The sequence below is a fragment of the Rhyacophila brunnea genome, unplaced genomic scaffold (assembly GCF_057557595.1).
Source record: "Rhyacophila brunnea isolate RB1 unplaced genomic scaffold, BYU_Rbru_1.0 scaffold_3, whole genome shotgun sequence".
Taxonomy (NCBI): Eukaryota; Metazoa; Arthropoda; class Insecta; order Trichoptera; family Rhyacophilidae; genus Rhyacophila; species Rhyacophila brunnea.
In genome coordinates this window covers 58,082,175-58,096,507 of record NW_028232965.1, presented here as the reverse complement: position 1 = coordinate 58,096,507, position 14,333 = coordinate 58,082,175, and the positions used below count along the sequence as shown (strand labels likewise).

The following is a 14,333-nucleotide window of genomic DNA, read 5'->3' as shown; positions in this document are numbered from 1 at the left end:
TCAGCTTGTTGAAGTGGAACATCCATTACGTAGGTAACGTCATGTAAAAAATCGTTATTATAGCAATTGCATAATGTTTACAGTCAACTATTTTCAAATAAAATTAAGTTTTGTGAACTGGTCGTATTTTTGAAAAATTATTCATTGTAAAATCATTAATTAATAGCTTGCTACGTTATATATTCGGCCTTGAGATCGTTAAAATTCCTTCCCTCTAAGGAGTTCATTGTTTTCTTTTTTATGAAAAAAATACAAAATTTAATTAAGACTTACCTGCCAGGATTTTTAACACCCGAACAGTTAGCATTAAAAAATAATTAAAAGATTTTTTTAATAAATATGTATTTACGGTGGTCTATATTAATTAAATTATCTAATGAGAATATTTCAATTTAATCAAAGCGGATTTTTCGAAAGCTTTAGTTGTTTATCGTTGTATAGGTACAATGTAGATTAATATTTAGGATTTTTTTGTTTCAGAATTGCATCACTCACCAGGGCGTCATTGTAAGAGCCTGCATATTTAAGGTCAGTGGGTTATGTTTTGCCATATTTAAAAAAAATTAAAGATAAAGAAAAAAGAAAAAAGAAAAAAATGTTACTAAAGCCGTAATCGTATACTTTTTTACAACTATGAAATTCTCATTTGGACAGTATTGGTGAAATAGTTGTGTTCAAATTTATTTATGAAATATGGCTACATTATACGTAAACGTAAATGTGTTGTCTAATTTTTAAAACTAAGCGTATAAGAAAATATCAACGTGTCCAGTCGTTCTCGTTATTAAATTATGTGGGATAAGTAATATGCATTGTTTTATTTTAATTTTTATTGTTTTCCCACCTACAATCGGTAGTAGTACCGTTGAAGTGTGCTAATTAATTGATGGTGTCTCCAGTCTCCACTATCTCCTTTTGTATGTATGTATTAGTGAAGTATTCAACAATAATATTGTCATGTCGTTTTCACAGTTGTGATAATGATATACTAACTGACATAGCTATCAACTTAACTTAAATAATATATGAAATTGTGATTCAATGACATTACAATCATTATGTTTTGTTTTTAATATGGGTAAGTTCACTATTTTGTATGATGTGTGTTTTGGCCTTGACTAGTCAAGTCCATTTGAAGCGAACCCTTTTATTTAAATATTCAGTTCGGCCGGGAAAACGTTTTATTGAAATTTATATCAAGCAAAAATCAATCTTCAAAATTGTAAAAGCCCCCAAAAGGGAATATTTTCATTCCGCAATGTTAGAGATCAAACAAATTGCGAACATTGTGTGTGGTGGGTATTTGTTTTTGAGAAAGGTACGGCCGGATATTTGATACTCTCAATTTATGTCACAGGAATTCTGTCCTCTATCTTCGCTGTATCCCTTGTCAAGCGAACATTATCCTCGATTGTATTTATACTGACTATTTTATAGACCGGTTCGAAATGACATCATCTTTAAGATATTATCATATTTATATCCATTCTAAATAACACATTTCTTGTACAATGCAAAATGTTTCGACATTTTCTTTACCTTAATGCAGAACGCAGAACTAACTAACTTTACTAAGTACCTATCTGCCCATTTCTTTTTCTTTATCTCTGAGACATACCATATTATTTCAATATTCATTAAATATGTCATATATTCTCTTGAACATGGTTATAAATCATATTTCGAAGTGTTTTAAATAATATGTTTTTGTTAAACAACATTATGCTAAATGAAGGAAACATTTGCTTTAATGCAACTCAAGCCTAACTGATAAACTACAACTTATAGAATATATATATATATATATAGATTTATAGAACAACTAGAATAATATAATCTTTCTGCATAGTGAATGGGGTGATTCATTCAAGGTTTCATATTACAAGGTTTTTTTAGTTGAAATTGCACATAGTTTACTTTCGAACTGACGATTTTCATTTCTCTTTATTCAGAACTTGTGAAAGAAATTATAGTTACTTTCCTACGTAAATATCAAATTATATATGAACGTAGATATTATTTATAACTGTACATAGGTATATTGCAATAATACGAAAGGGTGATTGTGGTGCAATCGATAGTAATTTCACTAAACGCTAATTTGTATTATATAATTATATAAAAAAAGTATAACTATCATGATCAATTATTAAATTAATAAAGAAAAATAATAAAATACATAATTACAAATCTACTCTGATAGTATATAATATAATATGTATTACATAAAGGAATTTTAATTAGCTTCGTATTATTTAATTAACACATTATTTATCAATAATTTTTGTAAGCATCGAATTCGTATTCTATATCAGTGGATTTATACTCTATTCGTCTATTCTATACACAAGGCGGCTAAAAAGTGCTATGTTTTAACAGCCCCTCTATTGGTTGTGTTGACTTTTAGAGCGAGATAGATAGTTTTGACCGTTCGGACGGCTAACTTATTGTGACAATTATAATACTTCAATACATAAATATGATAAACTACCGTCGATAACCGCCGCCATGTTATTCTACACACCCTTATACACTGCTTACTCTTTTCTAGACCCACTGAACACATAATTTAATAACGATCACGGATTTAAGTGTCCAATTAGAAAGACAATGTTCACTATTTTTCGTCTATTTTACCTTTGAAATAAATGTCAATGCAACGTTGTATGTAACCATGTGAAAACTTCTACCTTACAAAATCGCCGGTCACACCACCGCCCGGAGAGAGCTCCCTCTGCCGAGCGAATTTTAAACTTTAACCTGCCAATAAAAGCCGAGTCCATTTTAAAGCGGCTTCCTCTAAAATACCACGTCCTTGTTTTATTCATGGCTCTTCAGCAGTCTTCAGACTGTTCTACTCTTTGTCTCTGGTCATCTCACATACGTTCGTACACACACATATATTACGTATTTCGTTTCATTGACTTTGTACGATTTAAATTTAAATTTATCCCTGCTACATCTGTACGCAATGTCGCAATCGCACAGTTGAAGTGACACATTCTTATTCAAATATTTCAACGAGATTATCGAAATTTAATATCTTAATTAATTTGTAAATATGTTTGACCAAACATTTATTGAGTTTTTTTAAATTTATCAATGAATTTAATTAATCTAAGCATTTTAAATTTTCTTAATACTCAAATCTTGATAAAAAGTCGTTTATACAATATATCGAATTGTTTATTACCCAATTTATAGTTTAATTAAAACGGGGGCCGGATTCGTTTACTTTAATTTAAACGAACACAGTTTATCCCAGTATATAGATATCATTGTATTATAATCCGCAAATATGGCTTAAATTTGCTATACTGCCCTGCTAAGTAAAAAGACAGTGTTTTGGTTTTGGTGAAATGAGAACCCAAGTTTTAAGCATACCCTTTCTTTTATAGTATGTAAAATTATTGGATTGTGTTGACGTAATCTCTAAATATACACTGTATATAGCTGTAACTGTATATAACACTGTCTTTTTACTTAGCAAGGCAGTATAGTAGTAAATTGAACAAATATGTTGCGCGTGTTATATTGTTTCTTTACTAGGCGACTTTCCCACTCATTGTTGTTTCCTGTCCAAATTATTGAACTTTGTTTGTAATGTGGTATATTTCTATGGTTTTATGTGAGATTTTAATGTCGTGCGTCCCTTGATCGAATCCCGAGTTTGGCAACTTCACATTTTGTTTTTCAACGAATGTTTGGACGATTAGTTTGACCGAGTGTAGTGCGAGGCTGGTTGGTTTGGAGGGTCCATGTTTGTGTTGATCTAGTGGCAAGCATCCATTTCTCTAAAAAACAAATCTGCTACTACAACCTCTACTCTGTGTAGGTCCGTATGACCCTCTTAGGATCGAACATCGTGATGTGTAATGAATTTATTTTAACGCAGATAGCATATTATAATGGTTTTTTTTAAATTATATAAATTCCAAAGTAATCCATGAAAAAGAAAATTTAGAAATTAAATATGGTACTGGGACCTAAATATCAATACAGAACCCAGCACAATTGACTGCCCAAGTATATTCACCATTATTTTTTGATGTTATCACATTTTTTTAACTTAAACATAATGGGGATATAATATTGTGATACGAGAATCGTACATCGATTCAATTTTAAACCTTAACTGGCTTTATAAAGAAAGATTTGAAGAATCACATTAAATCAAATAAAGCTTATCCGAAGGGTTTGTTTGTATCAAGAGAAACAACGACAAATAGTCAAAAAGAAAACTTGACCCTTTCGGTGGGGATGGCCTTTGTGTACACTGCATGCAAAGTTCGGGCGACGGCGAGGGTGGCATCTAGACACGTTTGTCAGTTAGTGTATGGCGCAGCGCAAACTTGTTAGTTTTTCGCAAAGTCTTAAACGATTTTCCTAGTTTTCCAGTCGGCGATGTATGAACAGGACGTCTTTCCGACTTCTATCATCAACTTATTTCCATAAACTACAATCTGTCTGCCACGCACAGGACGTCCCGTTTTTTATAAACCTTAGCTACCATAAAATAACCTGATACTTAGGATACTTTTTCATTTTGCAATATTATTGATTACCTACTCACTTTGTTTTATCAACACTCAATTATTGACGGGAAGATGTATATGTTTGAAATATGACAAACAAGTTCATAATATGTCAATAACGACTGTGCAAGTCTGTGGAGTAGGGAATCCAATCCCGACCCAAAATTTTGGTTTATTTTCATTTTTTTCGATAGTTAATTTAAAATTTTTATGTATACAAAAAACATTGATAAAATCCTTCAAATATTAATCTTTTATAATTTATACTATTTAAGTATCTATGGCCTTTCCGCTTCATTAATCTAATTAGTCAGCTAAATTTATGAAACTGTTGTAAAAAGTATGAGATCATATTGGAATCACTTTGTTAATAGTGCGAAGCATTGTTTTTTTCCAATCGTTCTCGTTTTTATTAATTTATGTGAAAAAATAAAATGACTGGCAACTTCAACAACATGCAACACATGGGTAATAAATCAAACTTCGTTTAAACTCAGTTTATTTCTAATGTAGCTATATGTTATTAAAAGTATTTTATCTATTATATTTATATTATTATATTTTATTTTCCAAAAAAATTGATAAAAAAAATCAATCCCGAAGTTTCGGGATTATGTTTACCTATCCCGGGATTCATAGGTATCGAAAACAGTTCGGGATCCCGGAATTCGGAATGCCGGGATTGGAATCCCTACTGTGGAGTTATCTAAAAATGACTGATCTTGATTCAGAATGCAAACGCGACACCGACGAAAAAAGAAAATATACTTAATTACATTTCATTTTTTTTCAATTCAAAGTAGTGAACATAAGTAAAATCTGTTTACATAAAAAATAAAATTTCTGACGAATCCGACCCCACACCTCTGGAATGTTGATTATTTAAGCGTTACGAGTTGAGTTGTGTTTTTGCAGTATAAATGAAAGTAAATATAATATGCCATTGAATAACTGAAACTGAAAAACTAGTTCCAAAAACAAAACTTATTGGGACTAAAAACAGAAAAAAGAAACTTTTCTTTATCGTACGATTACGATTTTGGAATAAATGAAATCATGATTCAAGCATAATATGTCCTTTTCAAATTGTTCGAGATAATAAGTAACGACCAGGATATCAGAAATTTCAATACCTATAAACACGACTAATTTAACACACATAATAATATATTATAAATGACTAGCTTATAGTAAATATTATACCATATTTTTATTTTAACGTGGAAAAAAATTATGACGTAAATTTTTATGTTCAAGTTATATATTATTTGATTGTGTTGCAACTGTCAATTCATTGTGGAAATGCATTGCATTATTAATTTTAATAAATCAAAAATTTTATCGTACTGATTCCACTTTTATTAAATAATTGGACCTCTTTCGTCCGCCTAAGAGGGACATTTGACATTTAAAAAATATACGTAGGTACGATAAAATTTGCGTTTTATTTAAACTAATAATTCAAGTTGTATAATATTTCGTTAAGTACAAATACATATAATTTTCCATAAAAGCACTATCCACTTAATCATAACACGTTTTTTTTGATATTTATAATATTCACTGTTTAACCTATGCGCATAGCTTGCCTCTTATGGAACATAATATATTTATCATACGTACTTCAATGTACCTTTCAAATTTGAATATTTTATAAGTTTTTAGTAGAGATCCAATTTCGGGACAACCTGGACACTCCGGCGACCGTCGTGGGGTGGATTTATCGACACTTTTTGTCCAAGCGAGTAACAAGGCAAACTTTGTTCATAGTTTACCCCCGTGTTATGTGTAGTGGGGTATTGTATTGGACTGAGCCGGCCGGGGTATCAACCCTCAGGTTAGCCTTCAATGCGTTTTGCATGAGATTATTGAAGGTTCTCTGAGGGTGCTTCGGATAAAGGGTCGGCACATCCTCTACGAACGCACGGACAATGGGTGAAATTAATACTTTTGTTCCGGTGACCGTCGGACCTAATAGGGTTGCATAAATCATATAATCGAGTACTTCTTCCTTGTTTTATATTACTAGTGTACTTACTATATATTTACAGTACCTACTATGTTATGTATTGTTGTGTAGGTACAGTGTGTATGCATATTTAAGAATTAATATTATACAGCTGTACACTTACCGCTTAACCGACATGATGTTGGAAATGAATAAATTATATGTAGCCTATTGTTTTCCTCTGGAAGGTTTCTAAATCATTATAATCCTACCGGAGAATGGAATATGAAAGCACTGTTTACATATTCTAACTATCCACCGTCATCAGAGGTTAGCGCGCTGTGTTGTCAGAGCGTCTTTTTGATAGATCACGGGTGCAAATTTCGCTCAATAGGTTGTTTGACCGATACTTAAACCGTGTTATCTATCGATACGGTACTGGTATCGATCGACAGATAACAAAGTTAAGATAAGTAAATTTCGATTGTTTTCTTCTGATTTTATACGAGTACTTCACACCTTGTGTAATTTTGTCTTAAAACACCATACAATTGGATTTTGTAAATATTTTTTTGGTTAAAGCTAAAAATGTCCTTTGATGTCTTTTGATAGGCACCTACTATACTTGCAAGTATACATGTTTTTTATCGATACATTTTTGTAGGTACTCAAATATATTATGCAAGCAATTATCTAGATCAGGGTTGGCGAACCTTTTTACGTACGCGTGCCAAAATTTCCCAAATATTATTTTTCTACTGTTTGACGTGCCGAGCAGTTTTTCGTGGGGAAAAAATAAAATAATAGTTTTTAAGAATGCTTTTAAAAAAGTTTAAAAATTACAATTGTGTTCTTGAGATTCTATTTTTCACCGTGTTTTTAGCCGAATGGATTTTTTTATTCTTTGAATATTTTTTTTTCCTTGTTTTCAAAAATTTCAAAGAGATAGTGGAATAAATGCCACGCTTTTTTCATATATTCCCCATTGCTGAACGGTTTTCCATTTTCAGCTATTATGTTCGAGGCAAAATAACAAGCAGCTGTTTAATTTGAATAAGTGCCGATAAATTTCATCAGGCTTATTGGTTGAATATTTTTGTCGCGGCGCGGCTTCCCCCGTTGCCTGATGAAGTCAGTGCAATAATATTTTGTGACGCATAAAGCTTAAGGACCGACCTATGCAATTATATATTTACATTAAACATAATGCTTATTCTTAAAGAGTATTTGCTTGCTATTTTTTATACAATGCGATCTGTCATTTATGCATGAATTTCGCAGTTTCCGTTTGCGCATCAATTGGGAAATATTATTGGTAAAAATAATATTAAAAACCGAAGAAAATTCGCACGGCTATGTCGTCATAATTTTTTACTATTATATATACTTACCATTGGCCTATAACGTCGTGGGTCCCAGGCTCGAATCCTGGGTCTGGCAAGTACACATATTGTTTTTCAATTTGTGTATGAGTCAGAGTATGGACCTAATAGGTTGAGCAAGTGGCTGACATCAATTTCTAGTAAAAACAAAAACTGTTAATACAAACCTCGACTCTGTGGAGGCCCATATGATTTTATTAGGATCGGACATGATCGGAAAAAAACCTACTTAAGAACATTTATTCGTAAAACCTTTTTGTTTTCTCTCTCTTCAAGATAAATTATTCTCGTTTCATAGGTTCGCCATCACTGCTAGGACCGATGCCCACGCGATGTTGAAAAGGGAGTTAAAAATACAATCCTTTGTAACGCATATTTGCTTGTTTACTTAGTAGTTTAATTTGTCCTCGAAATAGAGTACAAGATGCACAAAATAACTCGATGAAAATAAGCATAATGAACGTTTTCTGTCTGTAGTAAATACAAAAAAGCTTCGCGGATGCATCGTGACATCACGGCGTCACGACGCTTTAAACGATTTGTCAGACAGACGCCTCTCGAGATAAGTTCGACTCGCGTGATTCTATCTCGTTCGTCTGTTTCACTGTCAATATTTATTCGCGATATGCAACGCAAACCGGGTATATCTCAGGAGCCAAATTGAGGCGACAGTCGACACATTACCTACTTACTTCCATCGTCAACTTTGCATGCATGCGTTCGATCATTTTAACAGGGTGACTCGTTGCCAAATACTCGTGAGATCAGAAAGAGAGCGCCCGCTATGAGTCGAAATATCTACAACTACAAGAACCAAGAGCAATTTGTAGTGGTCGATTCATTATTGAAGTCTACACATTATAATTATTAATAACAGTTAATATAATTTGTATGTAAATTGCCCGATTTTAAATATATGTCTGCGTAGGCATCAACAATGAATTGACTACTGCAAATTGCTGTAATTTTCGGGAGTTCTTGTAGTACCTACAATCATGGTCCCCACAAAGGGGGGGCTGACAGGGGGCCCGGCGTGGTGGGTCGACCAGTTAAGTGAAAAAAACGCACCATAAATTTTCTCTAATAGTAAAAAGTCGCCTGCGGCGCTGTTTTCCTAGATGGAAGAATTAACATTTTAAAAATATGTGGCTGTGTGATGTAATTTGATGTGATATGTTAATTATTGATATAATTAAATGATAATTCACGTGTAGAATTTTATTTTATAATTAAGTACTTAATTTAAGTGTGTTTCCTGACTTACAAAATGGGTTTTTATCCAATATGGCGAGGGTTACATTTGACTTGGTTAGGTACCACAAAAGGACGTCGCGAGCAGTGTTTCATAATATTATGCTGAGTGCTGCCAACTCAATAAATCAACAGAATTTATTTAGAAATCGCTAAAAATATACTAATTATCCTTAACTCTGGGGTTCCATGAAAACCACTTGGGGAATACTATTATAGAAAATCACACTGCCTTAAACGTAAGCGATAGGTAGGGGGCCCGCTTCAGGATGTGAGGGCAATGCCTACAATTATTGTCCGCAGTTAAAATAATATATTTTAAATTTTGTATTTCGCCCACCGTGCCAATAAAGTTGTCGTCTTTTGAGTGTGAGAGTGTTTCTTTTTGAGAGTGTGTTTGCTTAAAGTAAACTATAAACAACTTAAAACGTAATCCAATTTATTATTTGATATTCTATCGAAAAGTGGAAAATATATCTGCAATAAATTAATACGTACATATAGTAAATTGAGCAGAACAAGACATTAGGATAGGGTTTGGAAGGTGGCGGGGATATTGTAATATAATATTATTATATTAGGTGTATATTATTATTATATATAAATGTATATAGGGGAGCAAGGGGGAATTGGAGCCTACTAAGGAAATTGTTGAAAAAAAGTCTTGAAATGAGTCCTTTGGTTACATAGTAATAATATTACTGCAATTGCCACTCAAAAATTCTATAACTAAGGTACAAAAAAAAACGTTTTCCCAAAAAAAACGTTTTCCCAAAAAACACATTTGGCTCCAATTACCCCACATGTAGGGTAATGAGAGCCAAAATTTACCAAATATGTAATAGGAGCTTCATATTTTAATATGCTTACAAACACTTATACACATTATAACAGACATAGGTACAATAAAATGTTAAATATTTACTAATGTAATTCAACAAAAATATGCTCTAGTACTAAAAATATCAAAATAATCACACGTCATGTTATGAAACTAAGCAAAAAACACAAATATAATCTTTCTGGTTTCAGAGGGCATTTTCCAACGAAGTCACCATCCAACCAGCCTTGAAAATCGTCAGCTTTCTATTTCTGGGCATCTGGAACAATTAAATATTTTCTACTAGTAAAAGAGGTGTAAAATTTATATAGGGGTAATGGGAGCCACCTAGGCTCCAATTACCCGAATGTCAACCACTTTGAAGGTTGATAAATAACGCAACCAAACCATTTTAAACCTTAAGGTGACGCATCAGTGAAACGCCAAATAATTTTCAACTGTACGCGCGACGAAATTTTGGACTCGCTGCCATTCAGTGAGAGAATGTTGACCCAGGAACACGTCACTTTGCTGCGTGATGGCGACGGGTCAATTAATTCTAAAATCGTGTAAAGATTACTAAAAACGTTACCCATTTACTTTAAAAAGAAAACATGTCAATGAATATATTATTATTGTTACTAATAGAACAATAAACAGAACATACAATGGACGTATGTTGGATTTATATGACAAATAATATTTCGTTTGACAGGCGTCATTTTCACCCGCCACCCGCAATCCGCGCATCGCCTAGCAACGATCTTTTTAGACCGTGCCTCAACTAATGCATGGCCTTAATTCTGAAACTACTAAACAAAAATACATGTATCTGGCTATACAATGGACACAAAATATGATAAAATAAGTAAAATTTTAAGTACTTACGTTGATGTTTATGTATTGTAAATTGATATAAGCACCTAGCCCAAAACACACTTCCACTCGCCACGCGCGTGCACGTGTCACTAAGCAGCCGACAGCGATCGACGGGCTTAGCCGACGATTGACGAAGATGTTTTGGCTATTTCCGAGTCATTTTAGTGTTAGATGGTACCTGTTTTGCAGTCGCTCCCATTACCCGCAAGCCCCCATTACCCCTTGCTCCCCTACTATTACATAATATATTTGTATATCTTACAAAAAATAATTACAAGATAAAAAGAACTTTTTATATACAACGTTTTTAAATTTCCTGTTGAATCATATAAACTTGACAATTCTATGTATTAATAATTTAGGACAAATAAGGCAATTGTCAACAAATCATTTTTTAGCTATTATGCAACAAACAAACAAACGAATATAGGAAACTTTGCTGGTTGCAATAACTTTTCATTATTATATTTTAAATTTTTGTAATCAAAATGTAACTGTTTGTTTCCATAATACATAAAATAAAATAAAAATAGAATACTGAAATGTCATTTTGATTTCCATAGTAACGCACGTAATTAATAATTTAGTTGCTAGGACCACCCCCTTAGCAACCAATAATAGTGGATTGGATTACGGATTTCTTCCGAAATAACTTTTCATACAAAACAGAATTAACTGAAATTGAATTCAATTCTACTTAAAGATGGCTAAAAGTATTAAAAGAAGCCATTGGCATCGTGTTCTGATATATTCTAAAAGTTTCAAATGTCTGGCTAGTCGGGAAGTTAGTTAAAAATCGATTGCAAGATTTGTACTGGACAAACAACCATCGGACAAACAAGAATACGAGCTAATAAAAACGTAATAAGTATAAGTAGCGTCAGGCTGTGTCTGTAAAATCCCTCTCGTGACACATGCCACCCCACGTTGAATATTAATTTGCAAATCCAATTTGACATAAGCACTTCTTTTGTTTCTCCTATAAATACTTGGCAACAAGTGCCAACCGCCCTGTAAGTATATCTCTCCACCTATTAGTTTGTTTGTTTGCCCGTCTGCCTGTCTGTCTGTCTGGCTGGCGACGATCTTTCACTGGAAGGGGAGTGTTTTCCGAGAAAATGTGACGTCACGCAAAGGAAGAGGGTGGGAAAGTTTCTTACAGCCGTCATGCGTCAGTCTTCGAACACACAAAATATATATTATCAGATTTTTATGAACTAGTTAGGTACACACAGTTCCATTAATATCGTAGACATTTTAGCTAGTTTTCAATTTTAACTACTTTACTTTGATGAATGACTTTCTTTTCTTATCTTTAATATATTTTCATTGTGTCCTTCGAAACGATTTCTAATCTTTGATTATTGTTAGTACATATTAGGATAAAATAATAAAATATGTCCCATCATAAGTTTCCCAACAAGCCAGGGCAGGCCCTAACCTCCTCCAAGAACTTTCTCCATCGCCTATCCTGGGCTAGTGTCCTCCAGGTGTCTGCACCGGCCGCTCTAGTATCTTTATTGACACCGTCCAACCACCGGAGTCTGGGCCTGCGAATCCACCTTCGACCGTCCTCTGCAGTTAAGCACTTTCCGTTTTTGCTACATGGCTCACCCACCGGAGCCTGCCATGTTTAACGAATGAGGATATACATTCTTCTTGGAAACGTTTGCAGAGCTCTAGGTTATGCCGAATACGCCATTATTGTCCTTCTTATATGTATATTATACCTAGCACCTTCCTTTTGAAGATACCGAGCGCACGCTCATCGTCCTTGATAAGAGTTCAACATTCGGGTCAGTATTGGTTGAATCAACGTCTTGTGTATCTGAATTTTTGTGTGATGGGTGAGGATGTGAGACTAAAATGCTGATTTTGTAGACCAAAGTAGCACCCGTTCGCTGCTTATGGTTTCCGTTTTATTTCTTCACTTATGATACTCTATTTGTTTAAAACAAAATTATCGACACACTAGAAGAGGTGGTCATTGATTCGGAGATCTGGAGAATATTTACTTGGTTGATCAGGATGGGTATAAGCATGGCCCCTACATCCTAAAGTGGGCCCCCAGGCCAGGATCTATGGCGGCCCCCCTACCTATGGCTAAGGTTAAGGGAAGTGTGAATTTTTACAGCTGTGTTCCCCAAGTGGTTTCCACGGAACCCCTGGGTTAAGGGTATTCAGTGAATTTTTACCGATTTTTAAATAAATCCCGTTGATTTATTGAGTTGTCGGCACTCAGCATATTATGAAGCACTGATCGCGACCTCATTTTGTGGTACCCAAATAACATGGAACCCTTCGCCATATATTCGCCAGGAAACACAAAATAATTATAAAATAAAATTCTACTCGTCAATTATCATTTAATCATATCAATCATCACAGCACATCAAATTACATCGCACATACACATATTATTGTAAATGTTACTAATTATCTAGGAAAATAGCGCCGCAGGCGACTTTTTTTACTATTAGAGCAAATTTGTGGTGTGTGTTTTTCTCATTCAACTGGTCGGCTTGCCACGCCGGGCCCCATCCAAGCCCGGGGCCCCAGGCTAGAGTTCTGTCAGCCCCCCCCTTGTGGGGGCCATGGGTATAAGTATACTTTGTTTCTGTTCCTTTATTCTTTAAGCTCATGTTTTCTACGGATGCTTCCAGAGCAGTAAAAGCTACTACTAGCATTTACATATCTGAATTTGGCAATTATCTCGTATGTCATCCGCATATGCAAGAATCTGTACTGGTTCATGAAGTATATTTATATTTGTCTTCACTTTTGAATTCCATTATCAAAGACCCATTCCAGTTTGTAAAATTCCTCCCATTTATTAAAATCTTTGTTATTACATCGTGATCTTAAATGTTTGCTAGAAATTCAGAAAAAAATGTTGAGAAAGAATGAAATGCTACATGATGTACCTACGTAAGTATTGACAATAAACATTGACAACTACCATAAAAATTTATTGTTATAGATTTTTATAAAAAAAAAAAAACAATATCATCCTAGAAACAACCGCCGTTATTTTTAATCAACATACTATGTATTTAAATCCAGGCATGGGCAGAAGGATGTCTAAAAACCAATCTTTTTACGTCATAATGTCTGTTTAAGTACCACTATAAGATTTCAAATGACCACGTCGGGGTCATCGCTTTTAAATGATAGCCAGTTACTCTATCTTAATATTCTTAGAAGATTACTATTTGGCTGTATGATTGGGTTTATTAACCGAAAACGGTTATGTTTATTTACGACAGTTATATATTGGTTATCTAACGCTTGGAAATTCAGTAGGTACACGATTTTTATATTATAATGGAATGTCATGGAATGGACAAGTGAATTTAGGGTTAGAATTGTATGTGATTCTTCTGGGAGTGCCAGGGAACAGTGCAAATAACTAGTGTACTGTCAGCTGCAGTGGGCATCTAACATTTTAAAACCTTTTCAGGTATTAATCCCCAGGAATCACGTCTTAGTCAAATTATATTCTTCATATTAATGTTATG

At 33.7% G+C, this 14,333-nt stretch overlaps 1 protein-coding gene across 4 annotated transcripts in view; it reads left to right on the top strand.

Moving 5' to 3' along the window:
• The window catches only part of sfl (N-deacetylase and N-sulfotransferase sfl), a 394,455-nt gene that overhangs the window by 144,472 nt on the left and 235,650 nt on the right, over positions 1 to 14,333 (top strand). For all 4 annotated transcript variants that reach the window (XM_085952084.1, XM_085952085.1, XM_085952083.1 and 1 more), the window contains exon 3: positions 481 to 528. The gene's annotated coding sequence lies outside the window, so the exon portion shown is untranslated. The remainder of the gene's footprint in view (positions 1 to 480; positions 529 to 14,333) is intronic.